This window comes from Thermobia domestica, chromosome 9, assembly GCF_964235325.1.
Source record: "Thermobia domestica chromosome 9, izTheDome1.hap1.1, whole genome shotgun sequence".
Lineage (NCBI taxonomy): Eukaryota > Metazoa > Arthropoda > Insecta > Zygentoma > Lepismatidae > Thermobia > Thermobia domestica.
Window position 1 is genome coordinate 122,611,438 of NC_137462.1, and position 24,477 is coordinate 122,635,914.

The 24,477-nt window shown below is 33.7% G+C and overlaps 1 protein-coding gene across 1 annotated transcript in view; it reads right to left on the reverse strand.

Moving 5' to 3' along the window:
• LOC145660980 (uncharacterized) overlaps nucleotides 1–21,590 on the reverse strand; it is a 125,694-nt gene extending 104,104 nt beyond the window's left edge. The window contains exon 1 of the mRNA XM_081726430.1: nucleotides 21,243–21,590. The gene's annotated coding sequence lies outside the window, so the exon portion shown is untranslated. The remainder of the gene's footprint in view (nucleotides 1–21,242) is intronic.
• Between the last annotated feature and the right edge of the window lie 2,887 nt (nucleotides 21,591–24,477).

Below are 24,477 nucleotides of genomic sequence, written 5' to 3' on the forward strand. Positions count from 1 at the left end.
CACTGAGAGCAACCATTTAATTACAGTGCAGGAACCATTAGCCAGCACTTTTACCTAAACAATAGAAACGCCACCGGACGAGCTATGACTCAGGAAACGACACTAGCAAATGCCTTTCAGGAAAAGGCCCGTTCCTGAACGGAATATCGAACGTTGGTAAGTACTTCTCGGCTTTTCAATACTCCTTAGTGCCGTAATCATGAAAAATCGAAAACCTTGGAACTATTATTTGTGAATCGCAAAGGTGTTAATTTTGCTTGAGAACTACGAGAAGTCACATGTTGTTAAAATGATTCATGACATGATTATCCGATTTAGTTGGGAAACGCTAATGCATCCTTATATTTCCCAATTATTGCACCGTCGGATTAGTATCGGGATAACCATCTTAGAGTAACAAGGTAATACCACATACTAGGTAACTTCTTTCGTTCACATTCTGTTGAATTCTACCACTGTATAATGCATGGCTTATCTGCTCGTCGTTGACAAGTTATTGGCGCTGCTGAGGATTACTTCTGATTTTCCAGATACGTCTCCTTTATAGGATCAAAATCCAACAAAAGTTTTTTGGATACCTAATATGCAATATATATGCAGGATGAGCGAACTAAAATTTCTCACCTCTATTATATGGGAAGCAACATAAATTCCAAAACACAACTAGTTAATTTTTAAAGGGGAAACTTTACCGCGATAAATTTACACACGAAGCCCCATCCTTGGCGGCCTAGCAACGAAGAGTCATGGCTCAATGGACAGGATTCTCATAACAATATCGTCTCAACACAAACCTTACTCGTCTCCAGAGTCCAAAATCTGTAACCATCACTTTTCTTCCCGTATCTGTATGAAATCTTATATAATATAATTTTTAACTCTCAATTTCTTGTGTATTGGGAGGAAAATATGACTGAATAAGATGTTGAATCTTCAGACAAAGTTTATGTCTTAGCGTACGTGATTAGCCTTCTGTAGCGTAGATCAAAAACACATGTGAGTTTTGAGTAAAGCAACGTGTGTGCGAAAATTTAATACACTGTCGTAAAGCGTTTGATCTAATGTATAAAAACCACGGCTTAACAGATTAAAAATATTCAGTTTTGGAACAAAATTATCGTGTTGAATGTTGGGAGTCCCTACAGCTACTGCCATACAATAGGGAAGTGATTATTAAAATTAATTCGAAGATGTCTGGACAGCATCATAGCTAGAACACTGAGTTAAGGAGACAGAGATAATTTTTCGAGGGGCTAACTTAAGTTCATTTTACATTCGTACATACATACTAACAAACAATTTAAAGCTTAAAGGGGGGTGAGGGTGGTCGCAGATATAGAGAAATTATTTCTTTCGCAGTAATTACTTATATCAAATGTTAATTATAAAAGATAAATACAATCTTTAGAGCCGTTTCGAGAAAAGCGCAATTTTTAATTTTAACCGTTCAGTAAACAACACATATTTTGGAGTGTAGCAAGGATATTCAGAACTCTCTAAAAGAACCTTAGGTTTAGCATTTGGTCCAGATACATTGAAGGGTATACAGGACGAAAGGGTGAACAATCGGACGAACAGCCGGCCGGACATGCAAAAATAACTTTTTCGGCATGTGAAGACCACAAAACTTGTAAATAAGTTGAAACTTGGAATTCGATTTTTCTGTAATCACACCATTTCTTCCGTCCTACAGTCGCTTCAAAACAAAAAAGTATTACAAGGTGAAGTGAAGATATAAACTTAGAGGCTCCCAAATTTTAAACACATTATTCAAATGGACAAAACTTCACGGAAGTTAATTCATTTATGTTTATTGCGAAGTCTGAGATAATGGGAGCTTATTTTCATAATTAATTATCAAATTAAACTTTGTTGATAATTAACTTGCTCAGAATTTTAACGTAAATTTTTGAGGTGTGGCTACGAATACATTAGGATAGGAGGTGAAAAAGATATTAATTAGGGTCTAGTAGCACGAAGATATAAATATTATTTTAAATTTCTTATTTGAATAGACATATTCAACGAACCTAGAAAATTCGTTACTGAATTCTCCATGTATGTGTATGTGTCTGTCTGTCTATTATTTGCGATTTTTTTTTTCAATTTTGAACTCTCCATTCGATAGAGCATCAAAAACTATCTGAGAAAGTGATGGAATTTTCGAGTAACTTTTGCCGTTCCCCAAGGGTAAAAGTGCGGGAGAACGTGGGGGAACGTCGTCACCTCACTTTCCGAAATTATCTGTGGCGTCGCCCCACTTTCTAAAAAAAATACAATAGGCAAAGATAGGCAGGGGAACTGCATGACGTCATGCGTCCCCCTACCTTTTCAGACCCACTTTTACCCCTGCCGTTTCCTAGATATTGTCCAAAAATGGCCTATTTCCGAAGATTTAAGGAGCCATATCTCGGGAACCATAAGTTATAAAGAGATGATATTGATGTTGATCAATACCTAAGAGGACGGTGAATATTTTGGTACCAAATAGTAACCAATATTCGTACCAATATTTTGGTATCTAATAATCACCTAAGAATGAATATTTTGGTACCAAATAGTAACCAGTGGCCACTGGTCTGGCCAGTAGCCACCAGTTAATATTGGTATCAAAATGTTTATCAACCTCTTAGGTATTCATTAACACCAATATCATTTCTTTATGAGTTAACATTCCCGAGATATTAGCCAAAAATAGTTCCGATTTCGGGAGATTTAAAGAGCCATATCTCGGGAACTATGTCATAGGGAGATGATATTTTTCAAATTTTTGCGAGAAACAAAAGAAGGTACGGATAACAAGATTTACTTTTACATGTAGAAACAATCACAGTTATCATCCCAGCTCCATTTCTCCATTCTTTTTAAGTTCGTTCTGGAAATGCTCTTGGAGGATTCTCAGCTGGTTTTACTGTATTTTCATCGTTATTGTCAAATACATTGAAGAATATTAAACAAAGTTTTAAACTGGTAAAGAATGGTTTAAAAATAACTCTAATAAAAGAGGAATGAACTCCTGAAAACTGTATTTGAAATACGACGAAAATACAAAAAATGCATATGAAAATACAATTCAAAATGAAGACTTGTGTGAAACTTGAGCTTGATGTGATTTTACAAGGCATTCAAAACGATAAGCGACGATAACCAAGAAGCTTATTACAAACTGTAACTTAATTATGGTTGTCATTGTTAATAGGATGTCTCATAAGAGGGGTCGTGAAATGAAATAGGTTGAGAAACCTTTCATTGACGAACGAGTTGTCCCATTACAACAATTTGGATTATTATCCCTAAAATGCATGTTGATGCCAATTGGCATCATAGTGAATCAATAACAATGAGAATAATAATGATATTCTTAAAATGTGTGTATTAGCGAATAGAGCACGTCGATGCCTTGTGGCACCAATGGAGTTAAGCTTTCTACTACACAGTTTTCGTCTAGTGGTATAGGTCAAACAGAGTGTGTCAGAGAGCGTCAAAAAGCATATAGAAAGCACAAAACGTGCACGTTTGTTACCTGTATTTTTTTCACAAAACCTTTGTTTTCTTAACATTAAAAAAAATAATTGTTTCACAATCCATACCACATGGTTTCTGCTGATATTGACACTAAACTATGTTTACACTAGTGTAATACAACCATGATATCTATCCTGCCCACTCAACCAGGTACATTCTAGGAACGTGCCATTTAAGTTCCATATATACCGTTTACGTACCTGGTACTTGAAAAATGTACATTTCATATGCATAGCACGTGTCGCTAGGTACGTGCCTTTCGAGGAATTTCTGACACTTGAAAGGTACTTTTACATGCTTCACTGGAATGTGAGGAATGTGAATGGCACATACCCCATGTACCATGGCATGGTTGTGCGTAAGTTGCTTCGTATTGCGACTAGGGTTGCCAATTTAGCCACTTTGTGACGAGATCTGGCCATTTTGAGAACGTCGTTAGTCACATAATTTCCAAAGAGCCAATAGTGGCGTTTTAGCCATATGCTTTTCACTTCTATAGCCACTTTCTGAGTTTAGCCACATTGTAATATATTGTGTGTGTCATTTTGCAATTTTCTGACGTTTGATGCGTTCTCTAGGTTGTAACATTCTAAACCCCACTGTCAGAATTGTCCTCATAAAATTAGCATTGATGGTGATATTGTGACGTTACACAGCAGAGAATTAGTTCAAAACCTGTACGTTAAAACTAGACGTTAAATAAAATTTTCGGGAAGACGTAAGTTTAAGTATAAACTAACTCCTTAAAGAAATTCAGCCTGATAATATAGACATCCTTCAGGAAATGTCGCTTTTCAGTGGCAATAAGCTTGAAACCGGTGAAACATCTTTTACTGATTTAGCTTCTTCTTTCACCTTCTGTGGAATTTGAAGATAATATCGACAAAATTGAAAATCAGTGGCGATTATAAATCTTCGATTGAAGAATTTTTGCAAGAAACTAGCTGAACCTGCGCTCTCTACACAGCGCATTATTCGCATATGAGCATATATCGCCTTATCATTCCTTACAACATCTGTACATGTCTCTTTACAGACACAAGTTAAAGACGTATTGATTTAAAAATAGCCAAGGGGTATCATAAAGGGGGATTTTTCGATTATTTTTCTGAATATCTCGCACCGTTTGCAAGATTTGAGCCTACTTCCGGTTGGAGTTTCTAATTCATGTACGACCAGTGTTTTCTTTCTTCTTGCATGCAGTATGTAATAAGCAAATACATTACATACAAAATTAATATATTGTCAGTTATATATGGTGCTTATTGGGAAAAACACTCCCCAAAAACGTTCATCTTAGACTGGAGAAATGGTTATCCTTCCTTTTCCATTATTATTTGGCTATGAAACAAATGCCGGAGACATATACAACCGCTATATACAACAGTGTGGTGTTGGAATGTGTAATGATTAGGATGTGATGTTTTATTTTATTTTTTTGAAATTTCAACACTTCCAATGTACCCGTAAAAATGTACTAAAGAAATAGTGCCCATGTTTTTTAAATATTCAATTAGAACTGGACAATCTACATGAAATTTGCAATCGATCAGTGAAAACGTCATCTTTCTAGAGCCTGTAGTTTCTGAGATCTCATTGTCGAGAAACATATATGTGTATTTTAAAAGAGCTCCAAAGATGGCAGCACAATTCATTTGCATGTATTTCGGAGAAGGCTTACTAAAGGCAAAGGCCTTTGAACAATAATTTACAAGGATAAACTTTGTGAAAAATATTTATTTCAGTAATTTATTTAAACTACACTCTTTTAAAAATATTTGTCTTTGTTATAAACGTGAAATCACAAATAACCGTAAATCAAAGGTTTGAATGCTAAGATTATAGGTTAGAGCTCGGTCGCTCGTAAATGTTACTGTAGTATTTTAATAGATAGTTAAATTGCCACACAGATGCCGGAGGAGGGCATATATTTTCAGAGTTAGTTGCTTGGCTTTTTTTAAAAGTACAAGCTTCTAAATTCGAACGTAAAAATGAAGCGTTAAGGTTTTAGTATTTAAGTACTCGCACCCCCAGTTGCATAGCACTGCCCTAAGGAACATTACTGACATGCCTAGTACATTCCTGGCACATGCCAATGCCAAGTAAATGTGTCAAGTACATACACGGTACGTGATATACACATAATAGATACATTCCTCGGTATGTGTCATGCACGTACTTTTGGGCGGAAGTAACCTTATTCCTTACATGTGTATTTCACATGATTGCTCTATTCACGTACCTATCATGTACATTCCAATGTACCTCGAGGAACATTCTTTACACATGATCAGTATGTACTTGTGTTGGGTGGGTGTAATTTGATACCCCAGAAGTAAAAACATTAAAAAATCATATTATCGGATATTATTTACATTTTTCTACGTAATGCATAAAGAAAGAAAGAACGAAAATAGTTTCAACACGACCAAAATTAATTCGTGCAGTAAAGGGTTATTACGTACATACGCCAACAGATTCTTCTACGTATGAATAGAGACACATACATACAAAATACATCTTTGCAGAATGAGGAAAATTATAATTTGCATTACATTAATATTAAGAGATGATATTATGGTCAAATGAGTACTTGGATTAACAATCAAGAATATTATTATTATTATTATTATTATTATTATTATTATTATTATTATTATTATTATTATTATTATTATTTTACAATCAAATGTGTTGTAATACAACAAGATAAAATATAAAACATTATGTTTAAATCCCCAGCATGCATATGTAAAAGAATATTTATTTATTTTTGTTATTTTCCTCTATTCTTCATTAATATTTCCTCATTTAATATGCAGCAACACTCTTTCTCCTCTTCCTGATGCTTCTTCTTCTTTTTTTTAAGGAAAATGTCGACAATTGTAGTTTCTTTCTGCATTTACAGCAGTTCATTCATGTAAATTATACCATACTTCCTATATGAAATAACTTTGGTTTTAAAACAATACCTTGCTTTAAAACATAACACTGCATAATGTGTAAAGGGAGAATGCGCATCCTTACTCATACATTAAAATACTGAACTAGACAGGTAAATACTGTGTTACTTGTTTTTCTAATATATTTCACTAAATAAAAAATAGTTTTTTTCTAAAAAAAAGGAAGAAAAATGTAATGGTACGATTACTAATACTTAAAAAATATAATATAATATATAATCTTCCGGTACAATATCCAAGGTATCAGATCATCTATTTTTATAAACTGTATTTAAATAGAACAGAATTGACTGATACAAAGTCCTGAAAGGTTTAAAAGGTAGTGGGAATGAAGACACCTAGTATGAATTAGGAGTTGTATTTAACGTAAACCATAAATATTTTTTATTTTACAGGGTGCTTCAAAAAGGATTTTATGACTTTGTAAATTCATATGAATTTATTCATACTACTTACAGAGCTGGTTTTAGTGTCATTTTGTGGCAAAATCAAACAAGTTTCTTTAAAATCTTATAGTAAGCAAGTTTTAATGTGACTTTCATTGGTAATTTTGTAAACATATCATCTGAAGCAAATTTCCTCCCGAACCCGCAGCAGCATGACAGGGATTGGAGTAAATTTTTTTGCCTGTACTGTTTCAGATGCAAACGTTTCTCGAGACTCCTCAAATAATCGCACGTAGAATACCCAGCTCGCTAGAAGCACATAGGGTTGATTTTGAAGGTCTGTTAATAAAGCTTTGCCCCCACTTGCTCTACGACATCATAAGGCGTATGGGGACGCCATCTTTGTTACAACTGTCACCAGGCCTTGTGATAGTATTGTTATTCGGTATTTGAAATTCCGGCTTTTTTAATGTAAATTATAGACTTTCAGTCAAGCGGCTATAGCATCATCCCTATTTATCGTATGATCATGATTAATACCTCATTTTTTTCACCATAGAGAAAAATTTCAAATGGTATGATTCACATGTCTCTATCATGTACCTGAGATGGGAAAAATTGCGAAAAAAGTGTTTTCGTTAAAATATCCTTTTTAAACTTTTTGCCCCTCTGAACCCTCTATGTTAACGCAGAGAACAGAAAAAGTCTGATAAATACTACTCTGTTGACTGAATGTTAGTACAAAATTTCAATCTTCTAGATGCAAAAGTAAGCCTGCTATAAAATAATAAAAATAAGCCTGACCAATTTTTTTTTTCAGGCTCTAAGGTAAAAATTTCCTGAGACTTACTATTTACCCTAGGATCATGGTTCGTCCACCATTCTCTTCAGAATAAAACTGCCTTTCAAACGGTACCATTCACATGTCTCCATCATGTATCTGAGGCAGAGAAATTGCGAAGAAAGGGATTTTTAGTCAAAATATCCCTTTTTAAAACTTTTTGCCCCTCTGGACTCTTTGTATGAACGCAAAGAACTGAAAACTTGATAAATACTACTCGGTAGACTGAATGTTTGTGCAAAATTTCAACATCCTAGCTGCAAAAGTAAGTTCACCAAAAAATAATAAAAATAGGTCTAAGAAAAAATATTTTTTAAAGTTATGACGTCATCACTCCTATGTTCCGACGCAGAAAGGCGTGAAACCATACATAACGTGTTCTATAATGCCTCTAAACTTGAAAAAAAAAACTAATTAGCTTTACTGGTTCTTTTTTAATGGAATAATAAAAACACTACTTTAGTACCTAAAAATAGGTACTAGAACTCCAAGGGGTCATCGTTTCCCTTAGCCTCAAGGGCATAATCGTAGGACATTAAACTAAAAGATTTCAGTTTTCATTTTCCAATTTTAGATATCATGGTTTAAAACAAATTCCATTACAGCTTAAATATAACTTCACAGTTCATTTTATTTCAGTAGCCTATGTTCTTTTTAATGGCCCCTCACGTCTTTCAGGGGAAGCCCCTCAGTTTGGGAACGACCAGTCTATTGGATTCGTTAAGAAAATAGAATACGAGATAATGTGATTTATTTTAGAAGTACTGAAGCGTGACCATCTTTGAAACAATTAGAAGTTGGTGCCTATGTTTGAAATAATGTTTTTTTTTTTTTTTTTGGTATGTAGACGCAATGGCGCACACCGGCAAAATTGTAGTGCATATGAGATCCCTAAAAAATTAAAAACTGTAACGCTTCAATTTTTTGTTTGTTTTTCATTTGTTTGCGAAAAGAACTGAACATTACCTAATTCCAGTTAGAGATTTATTTATGCCTAGCTTAGACAAGCTTTTATTTTATGAAGCTACGTACATGAAAAAAAAATATATATATTTTTTTCTCACATAACGCGTAAGTTTTCCAATTTTAATACATGCCTCTAAGCCAACTTAAAAGCATTTTTTGAGCTTTGCACATTATGTTTAAGAGAAAGACAAAGGCTTGTTTTAATCCCTTTTAGCCTGGCTGGAAGCTTTTTTCGTTCATCATCCAGAGACTTATTAGATTATATATGTTAATCCTTCCACTCTCTCTTTTTCATGCCTGCAATCCACTTTAATGACTCGTTGCACCTATTATAATTAACATATTCACTTAGCAGCTCCGTAAATAATGCAACAGCGAAATTTGCTAATATTCTGATTTTTCAACCATTAAGCTACATTATTGACTGAAATAATGAGAATTTAGAGCAAATTGACTGTAAATATTTGTACTTTTGCAATAACAAAAATATAATACGTAAAATTTCTAGTTATGAAATATTGAAGATTTACTTAGCTCTAATTACAAGACATCAAAGTTAAAAGTAGTGAAACTAATATTTTATCTTTTATGAAAATTTTCATCACAAAATATTTCAAATTTTACGGTTGGATTTTGCTTTTTCTTTTTCCCTTTTTTTTTTTTGTAATTGTTTTACTCTTCTGCTCCAGTTAATAAATGTTTATAGCCAGGGCCGCATTTAGGGGAGTGCAAAGGTGCACGTGTACCTTCCCTCTTTGTTGTAAATATATCTACCTACTCTGAGAAACTAGCAGTAAACATTCCGAACATTTCTGCTGTCTTATTTCCGTCTGGGCTTAAAACAAACGAAAGTTTTGCAAAATCGATAGTTTAAGTCAAGTTCTAAAAGTTGAAAGGAAAAAATTCACCGAGAACAGACACAGCATTTCCAGGGCATTTCCTCATTCACACTACAGATGCCTAAAGGCGTTTAAAAAATTATAATTCAATTCAAATGTACTGGTAGTTATTGGTGCACCCCTCCTCAGAAAATTCTGGATCCGACCCTGTTCACAGCAAGAGACTACATATAGAAATATGTAATATATATATATATATATATATATATATATATATATATATATATATATATATATACCGAAAGCCAGATGTAATTAGTAGGTACAGTACGTTTCAGTTGCCTTTTTAAGTCAATCATTTTTACTTTCGAGCGATGGCAGGAGATGTTATTGGTGGGGTACTCGTCCTCTAGCTTCGTCACTGAGTGTAAGGCTGTAAGTTATTATAAATTAGTGATTCGATGTAGCACAGAATACTGATGGTGCAACTGGCGGAATTAACTGGTACAGTGTGTTTTAAAATTGATAATAATTATTTATCAAATGCTTCATGATTGAATTAACGGAGAAAATAGAATCTATTCTTGAGACGCTGAATCGACTGCAAAACACCACATCTCGATGTCTCTTACCGTTTTTGTTTTGATACCTGTCGACAGACAAACGGATAAGTAGACAAAGTCGTTCTGTAAGAGGAGCTTCTTCGTGGCTAAACGGTTAGCGCACGCGCTTTTGATATGGGAGACTCGGGTTCGATTCTCGGCGGGAGCTCATGTGGTTCGGATTCCACGTTAATCACTAGGTCTCGTCTCATATAGCCTCGCTGCTGAAAGGGACGTTAAAATCAACAACTCCACTCGTTCTATAAGAATTTCGACACTTATAGTTTGGAAATCGAAAAACATTGTTCATCATCTCTATATAATCTCTAAAATGAATTAGATATAGTAAACTTCTTACTATTCTTGAATAGTCTGAAACTTTCTTCCTTCCCTTCTCGCTGGGCTAGTGGCTAGCACGCACTCCTTTGGTGCACATGGATTCTGGTTCGATTTCTGATGAGAAGGTTTCCATTCCATTTTAAACTGCAGATTCACGTCTCATATAGCCTGAGTGCTGAAAAAAAGCTAACCTTCAATATACAAAATTAACAAAGATCTTTTTTTTCTCAAATGGCGCGGGTCCTAGAGTAATTGCTCCTTTTACCCTATTCACTGAACGGTTCTAGTCCAGTGGCGGCAAAATCGACTTTGAGAGCCCCAAAGAATTAAATACAAATCTTATGCGAACTGAGTTTTATAACTTGAGGGTCGCTCGTTTTGCGAGATCTGAGGAGCTGGTAATTGGCAAGTTTCAATTTCCTGTTAATTATGATAAGAACCAATACCAATGGTGTGATAAGAACTTCAAGTTGAAGCATGTTACTCTTATTGTTAACCTTCTTCAATACATGTCCTTCCTATTATTGGACTTTCGTTTTGTACTTTTGAAAGAATGGGATTTAAATACATATATTTACTATATTTTCCATACTTATAAAGGAAGATTAGTTAGATAAGTTTTGTCCCGTAGTATAATTCTCAGAATAACAACACGTAACTTCCTCAATGAAAGGGACAACCGATGACTACTTTCTTCCTTTGGGCCGCAGGTTGGGAAGGGTTGGCTTGGCGTGTTACAAGAAGAACCTTTCGTGTGTTGTAAATGTTCAATGGGAAAGCGTAATGAAAATGCGACGACGCTAACGTCATTCTCAATTTCCCCTCTTCTACCCGCTCCCCTTCTGTTCCTTTAGATTGTTCGATTAAGCAGGAGTTCTCCCTTCCCTCGCTACTTTATCCCCCATACCCAAAGCGGAATAGTTAATTTACCCTCGAGCAGGTCATACCACTCTCCCAGGATACTTCTTCTCCTTCGACCACTGAAACCATCCATTATGCACATAGGAGGCTGAGAGCAAGTTCCGAGTGTTGTGACGTCATGTGGATGACGTCATCACTCCCCGAGGTTTCCTCCTTTTTTATCCCTGGTTTTCCATATTGATGGCATAGAAAGAAGATGAGGGCTGGAAGGAGAAATGTTTTCTCTGATTTTTACGGTCCTATTGATTTATTCTGTAGTCTCCCCCTCTCTTGTCTCTCTCTCTCTCTGGTTCGGTTTGACAAGACCTAACAAACAGAATTCCTGGAGATGCATTCATGTTTTGTGGGTTGCATATCGGAAAGGGGTCGTCACTCAAGTACGAGTTTTCTTCTATAGTAATTAAAAATAATTCCTTTTGCTTGAATTGAAATTGATCAAATATAAGGAGAATTCACTTCCCAAGTTAAAAAAGGAAAAGAAATTTAAACTTTTCCTAACGTCCATTCCACAATTAGTTTGTTGTTGATGAAAGAAATGTGAATACCTAAGTGTACCATGTATTTTAAATCCGAATCCTTCAGCGCGAGGCTTCTAAACCTCAGATTGGGATCCCTACTGGGATTGCGAGAGGAATACATGGGGTCGCGAAGGGAAATGAGAAATAAAAATATAATTAGAACCTAATAGCGTAAAAATGTTTTTTTAAAGATTATTGTGAATTTATTATTTTGATAAACATATTTTTTTTTATTTCCATACTTTTGTCAAATACAGCAATGAATATTAAACAAAATTTAACACTATCAAAGAATGGATTTTTAAAATAAATAAAATAAAAGAGAAGGAAATTCTATGTATACTGAAATACAATAAAATATACAATTATAAAACTTACAACTCTATGTGATGAGCAGCAAAAATGAAAAAACTTATTTATAAATCGGAAATTACTTATGATGGCCACAGACAAGAGAAAGTGGTAAAAGGGGGGCGTAATATGTAATAGGTTGAAGAATTCTGCTTCAGTATTTTCTTTTCTTTTTATTCATTTATTTATTCTTTACAGTCGACAGAATTATTTTACATCTCAATAATAAAAAGAAGCAAGCAACTTTATTCAAGTAATTGAATAAGTCTTGTCTTACACATAGTTAGCCGATTTAATTAATACTTGAATTGTACATATAGCTCAATAAGATTTTTCAGGAACGTGTCAAATTTGACTGCGGCAGACACCACTCTTCGCCAATTGAAAATTATTGTAATGTCTCACTTAAATTAGACCATTTACAGGAGTAATTTACAACAGTCTTCCCACCTCGAACCATTATCATTTCCTTAACGTTTTATCTACTGTCATTCACAGATAAAAATCAGCCGCCACTGCTGTTCCAACTGTTCTAGTAGCTAAGGTAGTAGTAGACTTTAGTCCTGGGTCGATTCTCAGTGAAAACTCATTGAAATTTGAACGTATTTGGGATTACTCTTAAACTGTAAGTCCACATCTCATGTATTCTCGATGCTGAAACGGAAAGCAAAACAGAAACAAAACACATTCACCATTTTAGGCAAAATGCGAATGTTCAATATGTTCAAAATTTCTTCCATCTTTATTTCGTGAGACTTTTTGTGTTCGACGTAATTCTCCAAATTTTAACATTGCATTTTGTGTTCCATTTATTTACAAAATGTACTATTACCCGTGAATTACATTTTAAAATTCTTCAAAAATCATAAAAACTTGTCTTTGATTTCTTTTTTCCTTCATCATTACAAAATTTCATTTACATTTATAATTTTTAACATTTTATTTTATTAATGCGAACAGCCAGATTAAGTTCTAAAATGATTGTCAGCTTCTTTCCTGTAGTATACTTGTGTCATATATTTTCTTTCGTTCTAAATCTACTAGGTTGTCTGTCTGACTCGCAGGCGACCTCAGACAAAAAGGTGTAATCAACACCAGTCCGAAGGGTGAAAAGCGGGCGGAGTAACTATAGAAAAGACCACTGTCGCAAATCCCGGGGGGATTGGGGGAACATGTACTCTCCAATCTTGGAACTGGGGGGTCTGTCCCCCAATAATCCGATTTGAAATGTGTTTTTTGGGAAAAAAAATGTGATGATTTGTGTCCGATTGCCACAAAGAAAAGTGAGATGAAATTGATGTCCCTCCGGAATAAGCCTCAAATCTGCCCAACTCCAAATGTTGAAGACAACTCTGCTCCCTGATCCTCCACAGAATGTTTTTCAACTTCACAATTATTTCGAACATCGCTTAAAAAAAGTCTTACTTGTCCCCCCCATGTTGAAGACAGATTTGCGCCGCTGGAAAAGATTAAATTGTGTACGTATCTTTACTTAGTTAAGTTAATACGGAATTAGCAGATTGCTCTGATTGTAATTGATTTTCAGCTGTGAGAACTTCTTAGTTATGACCACTAGCCCCTATGTCTCTACGTTTGTTGCTGTCTTGGCTTGGAAGACCAGGGTTCGATTCCCGGCGGGAGCTCATGTGGTTAAGATCCAAGACGTTAAGTTGTAGATTCAAGTTTCATATGGCCTTGACGTCAAACGGACACTAAACTAAACTAAGATCAAATCAAATCTATGTGTGTTGCTGGAAAGCTGTATGTTTATTACAGATATTCATATTGTTAACTTACATATATTCATTTTGAGGCACAACTTAGTTGTTCACTCTGACAAGTAATAAATATTTATAGCGATTTTTAAAATATAAATTATTTTTGGGTATTTGAAATGAATTACTATAATTGATTGAAATGAATGTGTATATCTGAACTACTTAGTTATTTGTTGAAATTGACATGTTTATTTTTGTCAAGCTCTTTACTATGTATATCACATAGTTATCTATAAATATTATCAGGTATACTAAGCAGTATGTATTTCCTCCTTAATAAGATCGTTAGATCGAATTAGAATTAGACCAAATTCTAATTCGTACTTCGTCTAAAATAGATGTGACTTTTATCAATGACATTGTTGAATTGCTAGGTGAAATGAGAAGTAAGCGAATTGGCAAGAATATTGTGCAACTAAATGTCTATTGGTGAAGTTATGTATGTAAAATCGCGATGGTTAGTGTTTGATTGTCGATATATGTCGAATTAATCAAAAGTAATGCTAGTTGATAGATGTTTACCTTTCCATAAGCTGTAGCTAGTTACGATACCTGCTCTTTGTATGATTCATTCCAGATCACCCGAGTGAACTCGGCTGGTAAACGTTGGCTATATCTGTTTGATTGAGTTGACAAGCTACTGTCGCACTTCCTTGATGAAATCTTCTCGCTATTCACAGTGTATTGGGTGCTGAGCAATTTTACAAGAGATTGGATTGACAAAGAAAAAAGTGATCACATTTTTAGGAATGTAGTGATTTTCTATTTTTTATTACACACTTATAAAAGCATATATAGTATTAAATGCTATGAAAATGTAAGATATTCTCATAACACACTGTGCTTACAGCCAAGAATTTACGCATTGGAAACACTTTTATAAATATGACAATAGGTTAAAATACTCTAGAAATCTCATTTTTAATTTTCCTATAGTGTTATTTTGTATATAATATAATTTTTGATTGAAAATTTCGCATATTAATAATATTTTTCCAAGTTTTTGTTTACGTCAATTAGTTAGTCATGTCCTTATTTAGCTATCTTATATGTGGGCATAGTGATATAAATGATAATTTGTTACTCATTGGAATGCAAAAAGAAATTCTCATAAATTCTTTGAATTTATATTATTTTAGCATTTTTGTATCCTAAATATTCGATTTCGTTAATTGTGATAAATATTTTCAAAAGTATTTACTCAGACATTTCGATGATTATTAAAAATAGGCGGATTATATTTATAGTTTTGTATATTTTTACACTCCCATGTGTTTTAATGTAACGTTGCCATGGAAACGGCGTGTGAAACCCTGATTTGCTGAATGTCGTGGTGTTGAGACTAGATACTTGATGGTGTTTTAAAATCGGAAATATGATGCTTTAATATATCTTTCCGTATATATGTTTTAATTTTGTTGCTGTTAGCAGAAGTAAGGCACTTCATAACCTGACATTTAATTAGTCAGCCTAAAGAGAAAATATTGAACTCAAATTTTGGTGCACTAAATGAAACAATTGGATAAGTATCTAAATTTAAAAATACCACTAAATTATTGTGAGCAGATAGGCTATTATTTCTTCAAGTGACATAACTTGTTTCATCTGCTTGTTGATCAGTAAATCCTGGGAAATTCCATAAGCTGAAATATTATTTTAGTTGAAAGATTTTTCAAAATTAAAGTAAAACTAGATATAATTTTAATTTGGAGATTTTTGGAGATTTGGAGTTTTTAATTATCCAGTTCAAATTACTTTTACTAGGCACAAGTTGAATTTTGAGAGCATGGAAAAGGCAACGAACATGAATTGTGGCTAGTTTTATTTTAGCCCCTCCTTCCGCAGAGTAAAATGAACTTAGTTTTTTAAAGTCTCTCCTGCTTTTACCAAATATAACGACAATGTGACCTTTACATTTGGAAGAGGTAGCCCATATTTTTTCGGGTGAATTGGCCAATATATTTTCAAGGAATATTCATTTGTAGTTGTGTGTGCAAGTGTTCCCGTTGCAGGAAAATGTTTTGATCTCGCTAAATTGCCCAAATTGCGGTGAAGTGCTAGGATTAAATAAAGCCTGTAACGAAACATTTTTTTTTTTCTAAATCTTGAAGATCAAATTGCTAGAGTGAAACTAAGACCGTTAAGTTTCAGAATGGTTTCCAGTAGTGACTTCTGCAGAAAAAGGAGAAACTATAACAGTCGCTATACGCTGCAATTCAGAAGGACGTTTCTTCCACTAGTCTCTATCATGAAAGGGAAAACAAAAAGCAAGAATTTGAGGATGGTATGTTTACAGGTACAGTTGCATACAAGTCTGAAAGATCAACACGGCTAAACGCATCTCGCTTCTCGAAACCCAAAAGGAAAAGTAATTCTTATATTAATTGGGCATGCATTGCACAAAACCTCAGTACAGATGCTTGAATTTGCATAGATGAATGAAATATTGATTTGTCTGCGAATCCACACCATACATTATCTTCAGCCTTTGAATAGGACAGTTTTAAAATAATTGAAGCTTTATTTTTACAGTGCTGTAGCAATGTGGATGAGGAATCGCCCTGGCCGTAGAGTAATAGGGTTGTAGTTTGGAGAATTGTAGAATGAGTTTTGGGGAAAATCAGTCACCCCAGAAAATGCCATTTCTGCCCTTATATCTATGGATATATACCACTACAATCTCCACATCATTCCAGACTACGCTTTACTGGTTGGAAATCAAGTTGCAAATGGATCTTCAATTACAGAAATTGTGTTCGATAGGATTGATCGACCTGATCATGAGCACGAGGACCCTACTAAAAATTTTGCTTCTGTTGATCCAAGAAATTCTCACCCACAGTCAAGTGCATCTGGGCTTAACATTAAACAGACTATAAAATTTTAAGTCGCGTTTACCTGTTCCATCTTTAGTTTGACTTCCTGCAAGCAAGAGGCGAGAGCTTCATACGACTGATTTAACCTCTACAGAGAACGTAAAGAATGGAAAGATGAAGTCAGTAAATGCTAGCAGTAAATCTAGATCAAAATTCCTCCTAAGTTTATTTCGAATCTTCTGATTCTCAGAAAATGATGTTTCATCTCGCACCAGCTCTAGCTCCGAAGGAAATATTGTACTCGATGACCAGTTGAATAGTGAACTCCTAAATTTTACTAATGAATATGTTGGTTGTAGTGAACATTATGAAAACAGAAAGAAAAAAGATGATTGGATTCATTGTGTTCGCTGTGAATGGCGGCTTCATGAAATCTGCAGTACATTCATTGGTATTTGTTTGCCTTGTGGCAAAGTGATAACAAGGAAAAGTTAAACGAATGCTTTCCTGACAGAAGTATCTGTCTTTAAAACTTATTTGTATTTGATTCACTGTTGTTTAAGCTTCCTAGCTAGACTTCCTCTATAATGCGATATATTCTATGTAAAACCTAAACTTTGTAATTATTCTTATGTTTGTAGAATTAATATATTATTGTTTCTTGTTTAGAAAGTAAATATCCATAATCCTAGCTTGAAATGCTGGCCAAATATTAATCCGGTATCCTATAGCTATATCTTCCGGGCACCTCGGGAGAGATTACCAATGTCATATTTTTAAGACTTTGATCTTTTCTAAACGTAGTCGATTTTTTTCATCAAAAACGCATTTCATTATGACGTATACTTCATGTTTTGAAAAAATATGACCATCACCCGGAATTACCTAGTCATTCAGCTCCACATATAAGAAAATATCCTCTTAATTTTATGTAATTGAATCGTTACAATTACTATTTTAATAGTTAACATTCATATTACAGAAAGTAAATAAATATTTGACGGTTAAGGTTAAATTGGGTTATATTTAGTTGTGTTACAATAAAATCATCATTGAATGACCTTATATGGAGTCGAATAGTTGAATGAATTGCCTAAAGTAAAGTCTTGCTCTTAAGAAAATGTTCCTTTTTTAGTTTCTTTGCAAGATTGCATAGATTATAATCAGTAGATTAGTAGTCTTTGCTTCGATTTTGTGCAAAAATTGATAAAATTCAAGACGAGTTGGTAGATGACAAATCAATTAATAGTGCCAATGTTGCCGCCTCGTGGCCAAAATACATTTTAATTTTCTCATAGTATACAAACTTTCTCTCTCAAGGTTCTTCGAAAGACAATTGGCTTTATAACACCTCTTATTATTACATTTATTAAACTACAGAACAATGAAACTTTACTTACGTAACGGAATCTTTCCCCAATGAAAAAAGATTTACGGTAACGTACATATTCATTTACAATTTCTTGTAATTAAACCCATAGGAAGGAACCTATCCCGCAGAAAAGGAAAAGCCATTTTGACTCTGAATAACGGAAACCATTTTGACAAATTTGTTTACTAGTGAATTTCGCAATTTATTGTTTCTAAATACTCGACAGATTTGCAGATGAGAATAAAATACAGTATAATAAAATACATGCAAACAAAGATTGCGAACACTGTATTAATGAAAAGCAACAGTACGAACCTTGAGATTTTCTTTATCCCAGTTGTTTGGGTTTTTAAAAGAAGATCCAGACAAAGATAGTTGCTGGTGATTTATTTATTTATTTATTCAAACTTTTGAGAATTATTTTTGGTTAACGGTGTTGAATACTTGCATCATCTTTGTTTTCAGCCCTACATTTATATTGAGAATTATTTTTGTTTTCTTTAAAGTAAACTTGAATTTTAATGATTTAATTTGACTTGTTTCTTTATCAAGTCTATCTGAATGTTCCTTGCCAGAGATGGAGTGGGTCACTGGGTCAATAGGATGTGATCCACTGCGACCCACTGTAACCCACTCTGACCCACCGACCCGCTCTGCTCAGTGCATTGTAGACAGCATCTTCTGCACATTCGTCTATGTTTTACTTTCAAGGCCTCCATATTTCTTTAATTTTCATTTGCTTCTATTTACTTACATGAGATGAGTATATCTTAAGTGAAAAAAGAACTTCAGACACTTTTGGATATTGATATTTGTAACTGTAATAATAGCAATAGAACTTACTACTTGGCTTACGAGACAAAGTAGAATTTTACACTTTTTTTAGGTTGGCGTACTTTACTTTGATTTGAGACTTTCAAATTTCATCTTATTTTCCATTGAAAAGTATCTGTAATTCAACAAGGAAATAATTATATATGATAATTAAATAGAAATTCATCGTAATATGGCCCTGACAAACATTTTACCATTTTATATTGTACCTAGGTAAAGGTAAGGTCCACCGGTATTGTAACGGAGCAGTGTTTGAGCGATTGACGGTAGAAATTCAAACTCTGATTAGTGATAATTTCACAACCTTGTTTTATTACAAGTGTAAACTTTTTACTCAGTTGTGAGAAGGGCGTGGATCATGGGTCAAATTTTCATTGACCTACGCTATCTCTGTTCCTTGCTTCTCCAAAATGATTTTGCATTGTATACGCTGTACAGGTACATTTAACGTTACTAAATTCGATTATTAAATTGATAGCGTGAAAAATTGTAACGAAATTTAATTTTCATGAAGTAATGAGCATTTAAATAGATTTTGTAGAAGAAATCGATAAAATCAAATCATTAAAAAAAATCTAATTTACTTCAAAGTAAGGAGAAAAATAATTCCCTATATAGGTCAAAGAGATAAAGAAAAATAAAGATGGCGTACGTATTCAGTGTTAAAAGCATTGCTTTTTCATTATCTGAAAAAATTGATCAATGAAGTACTAATATGAAACTTCTACAGTGCTGGAAGTAAATATAATGATACTTAAGAAAACGATTTAGGCTTATATTTAGTGTATTGAAAACAAAATCAAAACTTAATAAAAGAGGAGGTCTAATAAGCATAAACTATTGAAATATCACAAATTGTATTATATGTAATATCACAAACCTACTTTTTCATCTACTCTGCTACTCAGTGCCTAATGTTATGGATACTTTACATTGTACAAATTTGCTATAACGTGTGGAGGGCATGGTAGTTCAGTGCCAGAGCAATTACCTCCGGTTCGATCCCCGGCAAGTAAATTTGTTTCCACATTTTCGTTCCGCTATTTTCCATCATTATTCACTGCATATCTATATCTATATTTGTTTGTTTGTTTAGCGTTTAATGTTCCCTTTTAATACCGAGGAAATCTGCCCCAGAAGCAATCCCAGTAGAAATCGTATCCAAAGGTCAGAACTTAACCACGTAGTTCCACAGAAACTTAATCACTTACTCCACTGGAACTTTGCATGACAGATACGATCTTGTCTTTGAAACAACTCGATTCTTCAATGGGCTAAGTGAATATGGGACCTAGCCCTGTGAATATAGGCACTCAAAATCATCAAAGTAAAAGAAAGTAAAGTATGTGTATGAAAATTAAAGCATAATATACGTAGTTTCTTCATATGATTTTACCGAACAATTCTGACACGGTACGTAACCAATATCTTTGGAACACTTTTCTCTGATCATAAAATTTGAAATAGAACTAAAAAGTAGTTCAAATATATTACATTTTTGTACTATCCAAATGAGATCATGCTAATTATACAATTTAGTACTTAAAAACGGGAAACACCGGTCACTGAGTAGTGAATTTTCATTTGTTTTCAAAATGGCTGCCATATTAATTACTGATGCTAATCAATAGTTTCAAGTTCTCTGGGGCATTGTTAACTGACAATAGTCATCATTTATTTACATGAAATGTGCACACGGAATCTCTTATATACGTTTCATGTCTATCGTTTTTATAATGTACAACACTGTGCTGATTTAACTCCATTTTGTGATATAGTCTATTTATGAAATTTAGATATTCGATTCGATGTAGACTTTAGTTGTAAATTGTAAAACATTTTATACAGATACTCTACAAAAATAAATGTTTTTAAATATATATTTTAGGTTTTAGATATGTTATTTGTCTTTGAGGACTAATATCATACCGGAACTATTTAAAAATGTTTCTAGTTTACAAATTACGTAGTAAGACACAAATTTATTGTATCTAGATGCAACGAACATATTTTAATATTCATGCCAGTATTTGTATGTCCAATTAAACTATTTATTGTGAAAACTCAGCAACCAAATCCACCAACATTAAACGTATTATAAGAATTCTAAGACATATGATCACTTGAAAAGAAAATATTTTCAGAACATTTATATTTAAACAATATTTAACTTTTAAATTAATGAGCCTACCTTTGGTGCTTCATTGGAATGATCAGCAGCATGTCTTGCAATGAGCATTCAGTTTATATATTACTATAAGAATCAATAAGAGGAAGTGTAATTCAATGTTCTTCAAATATAGTAGTTCTGAATGTTGTCTTTGAAACGGAGCACTTTTGCACTAGCCTTTGGATAAATTCTGAAGGTCTTTCTGTGCACTTGAGTCAGACACTAATTAAACGTTTGACAATAATGTCTTCAATATTGTTACAGTGGAAGGGTCGTTTTCCTTTGGAACGTGGTTCAGCTCACCACCCTTGATCGCCATCCGTCTTGACCTGCGTCGGCCCTGACTGTATGCGACGAACGCTATCGATTCTCCAGCAGGTTTCTACGTACTTGGAACATGGATAGAATATAGAGGACTCCCACGCCAGCTAGTGGTACAGAACCAAACAGGACCGAACGCCATTTTGTGAATGTGATATAACACGATACAGAACTTCATCTCCGCTAAATAAAGCGATTTGATGACAATTTAGGTTTTTGCAGTTTTTAATAGTGTAGTATATGTTATCAATGATGCAGTGATCGAACCAATACACTGCATTGTTTTGTACAATCTGAAACAACCACAAAGTAAACATGTTTTATGGTTTTATTATCTTACGTAAATTTATTGTACCTATTAATAAAGGATACACTATCGAATAAAAGCAATAAAATACAATACATAATTTAATTTTAGAAACTATTATTAATCAAAATTGACTTCACTTACATTAGTTCGAAATTAAAATAATTATCTTTTCATTTGTTCGTTTCAATTTACAAGATTTGCACAGTGGAGTAACCAGAGAGGGAACCTTGGTACCATGATATCAAAAATGGATTGTGTTTATACGCAATATGTTCCATGCGTGATCTCAATGTTACGACTTTTCGCTATATTTTATATGTTGGAAGTCATAATTTTAAAAACAGTTCGATACTTAAACCTACATAAGATTCCAGCAAATAGTTATTGTTGTATTCTTAATATTATTTTTATTTCTTTCTCGTTAGTACATGTACAGACATTTACGATCTGCGAGTCTGAATAGAAAGCATTAAAAAAAAAAAAAAAGATATTTCGCGAAAGTTTTTATTTTAAAAAAAATATCACTGAGCTTGTGTTTACATAGTTGAATTAAGGAATTTATTTTTAAAAGGGAACAGTTTCGTATTCAATTTTTTGCTAAATTGACTTTTCAGGGTTTCTTAACTTTATCGGGTAAATTTGATCGGATTTCGCGATAGTTTTTTTGCTGGAAATCACAATGTAAAGTTAGTAGTCTACAAAAAGGGACTATACTCATCTCTTTTATTCACTTCTACTTTAAAATAGCCAATTTCGCAACAACAAAAACAAAAACTCTTCAATTGTTAACTAAAATTTGTCGGTATTGATCCAGCATTATAAAGCAATCGGAGAGCCCTGAAAAAGGAGGTATCGAACTCAGGCCCAGGAAGCCAAAACTAGTGGGCCTGGCGCCTGGAAAACAATGCGCTGACCACGCATCACCCAATTGAATGAGCGCCATCTAGCCGGCCCTATGGATTGTAGCGAAAGATAGTTCAGTACTTCCTTCTACGTGGAAGCTCCTCCGTGGCTAAGCGGTTAGTGTACGCGCCTTTGGCGTGGGAGACCCGGGTTCGGTTCCCGGCGGGAGCTCATGTGGTTCGTATTTCACGTTAATCAGTAGGTCCACGTCTCATATAGCCTCGCTGCTGAACGGGACGTTAAACTCAAAATGAACTCAAGAATTCCTTCTACGTGTTAGCTAACATCATCAATATTTCAATGGTGTGTGACGAAAGATAACTGAAAACAAGGTGACTTTGGGTGGTCATTGGTGATGACGCGTGGTGAGGTCAAAAGGTCATATTTTTTACCTTTCCAGGCCACTATATGAAATGAATATAAAGTATTATATATAATGTCCCATAATATATGTACCCGTCTTTCCTTGAGTTTTGATGAGTTTCTGGCTACGCCATTGTCACTTCATTTAATCCACTGATAATAGTTGTTTGAAGTCCATAAGAATTTATGGTATAAAAGTGAATTAAATCTATTAGGAAATCAATAAATGAAATTAACGAATAACTTCGAGGAAAATTACACCATAAACAGATAAATTTTCAACATCAAACTTAATAATTATGTTGAGTGTATTGTGGGCCAGAACATATGTATAATATAAATTAAGCTAACTGAATTGATGAGACGCAGTTACTGCATGACAAATCTTTAGTTTTGTTGCTAATACGCATAAATGTAGGCATGTTCAATTGGTTTTCTCTAGATTTTTAACACAAAAAGCGCCAATAGTTTGGCTTATTTGGAAAATACATTTCTATATCTTCATAAAATAACGATTAGGTTACTAAAAAGACTAACATTCTTCTCTCACTTTAACAATTAAGGAATCATCGCAGGAGTTTCAATTTCATGTTTTGCTTCAGAAGTAAAATTCTCCACTGATATAAGTAATATTTCATGTCTTTCATTAACATGTTATTGAATAAAATAATCTGAAACTCAGGAGTTTAATTGCCCCTAAATGATGTCCCTGAATTAACAGGAACAAATTTTGAAATATTTTACGTTATAAAACAATAGTTTATCATTTGCACTTTTTATTAAGTCTATATTTGCATTTTATCCCGTACATACAATGAACATTATTGCAAAATTTAGTGGTATAACTTGCGTAGTACCTATATTAACAGCATTCTATTTATAAAAATATGATTTTAATATTTGTATATCAAATTTTTAATGCAGTAGTTGTACATCAATTTGAAGAAATGTTTGCTGGAAAAAGTGAAAAAGTATTTAATTTTGATACAAGAGAGTTTTGGTTCGATCCCCAGATTATATGAGTTTCTTGTGGACAACAGCGTATCTAAGGTTTTCTTGGAACTCTTCTGTTTTTTTTTTTTTTTTTCACTTGGACGCATCATCCGTCTTCTGCCTATAGGGTGTAATCAGGGTTCAATGAACTAAACATTGCATTGGCTGAATTTTTGAAGCACAAAAACATTTGCTCTAAATCTTTTTTTTTTTTTTTTTTAGCAACATATTATTCTTTTAATCTTCAATGATTATGCTACATTGTGTTTTTAATTTTATAGATCCATGAGACATGATGGGTATCTGGAACTATCCGTTCATCCCTTTTCAAATAATGGAAGGTGAATCTCTTAATAAATAATTAAG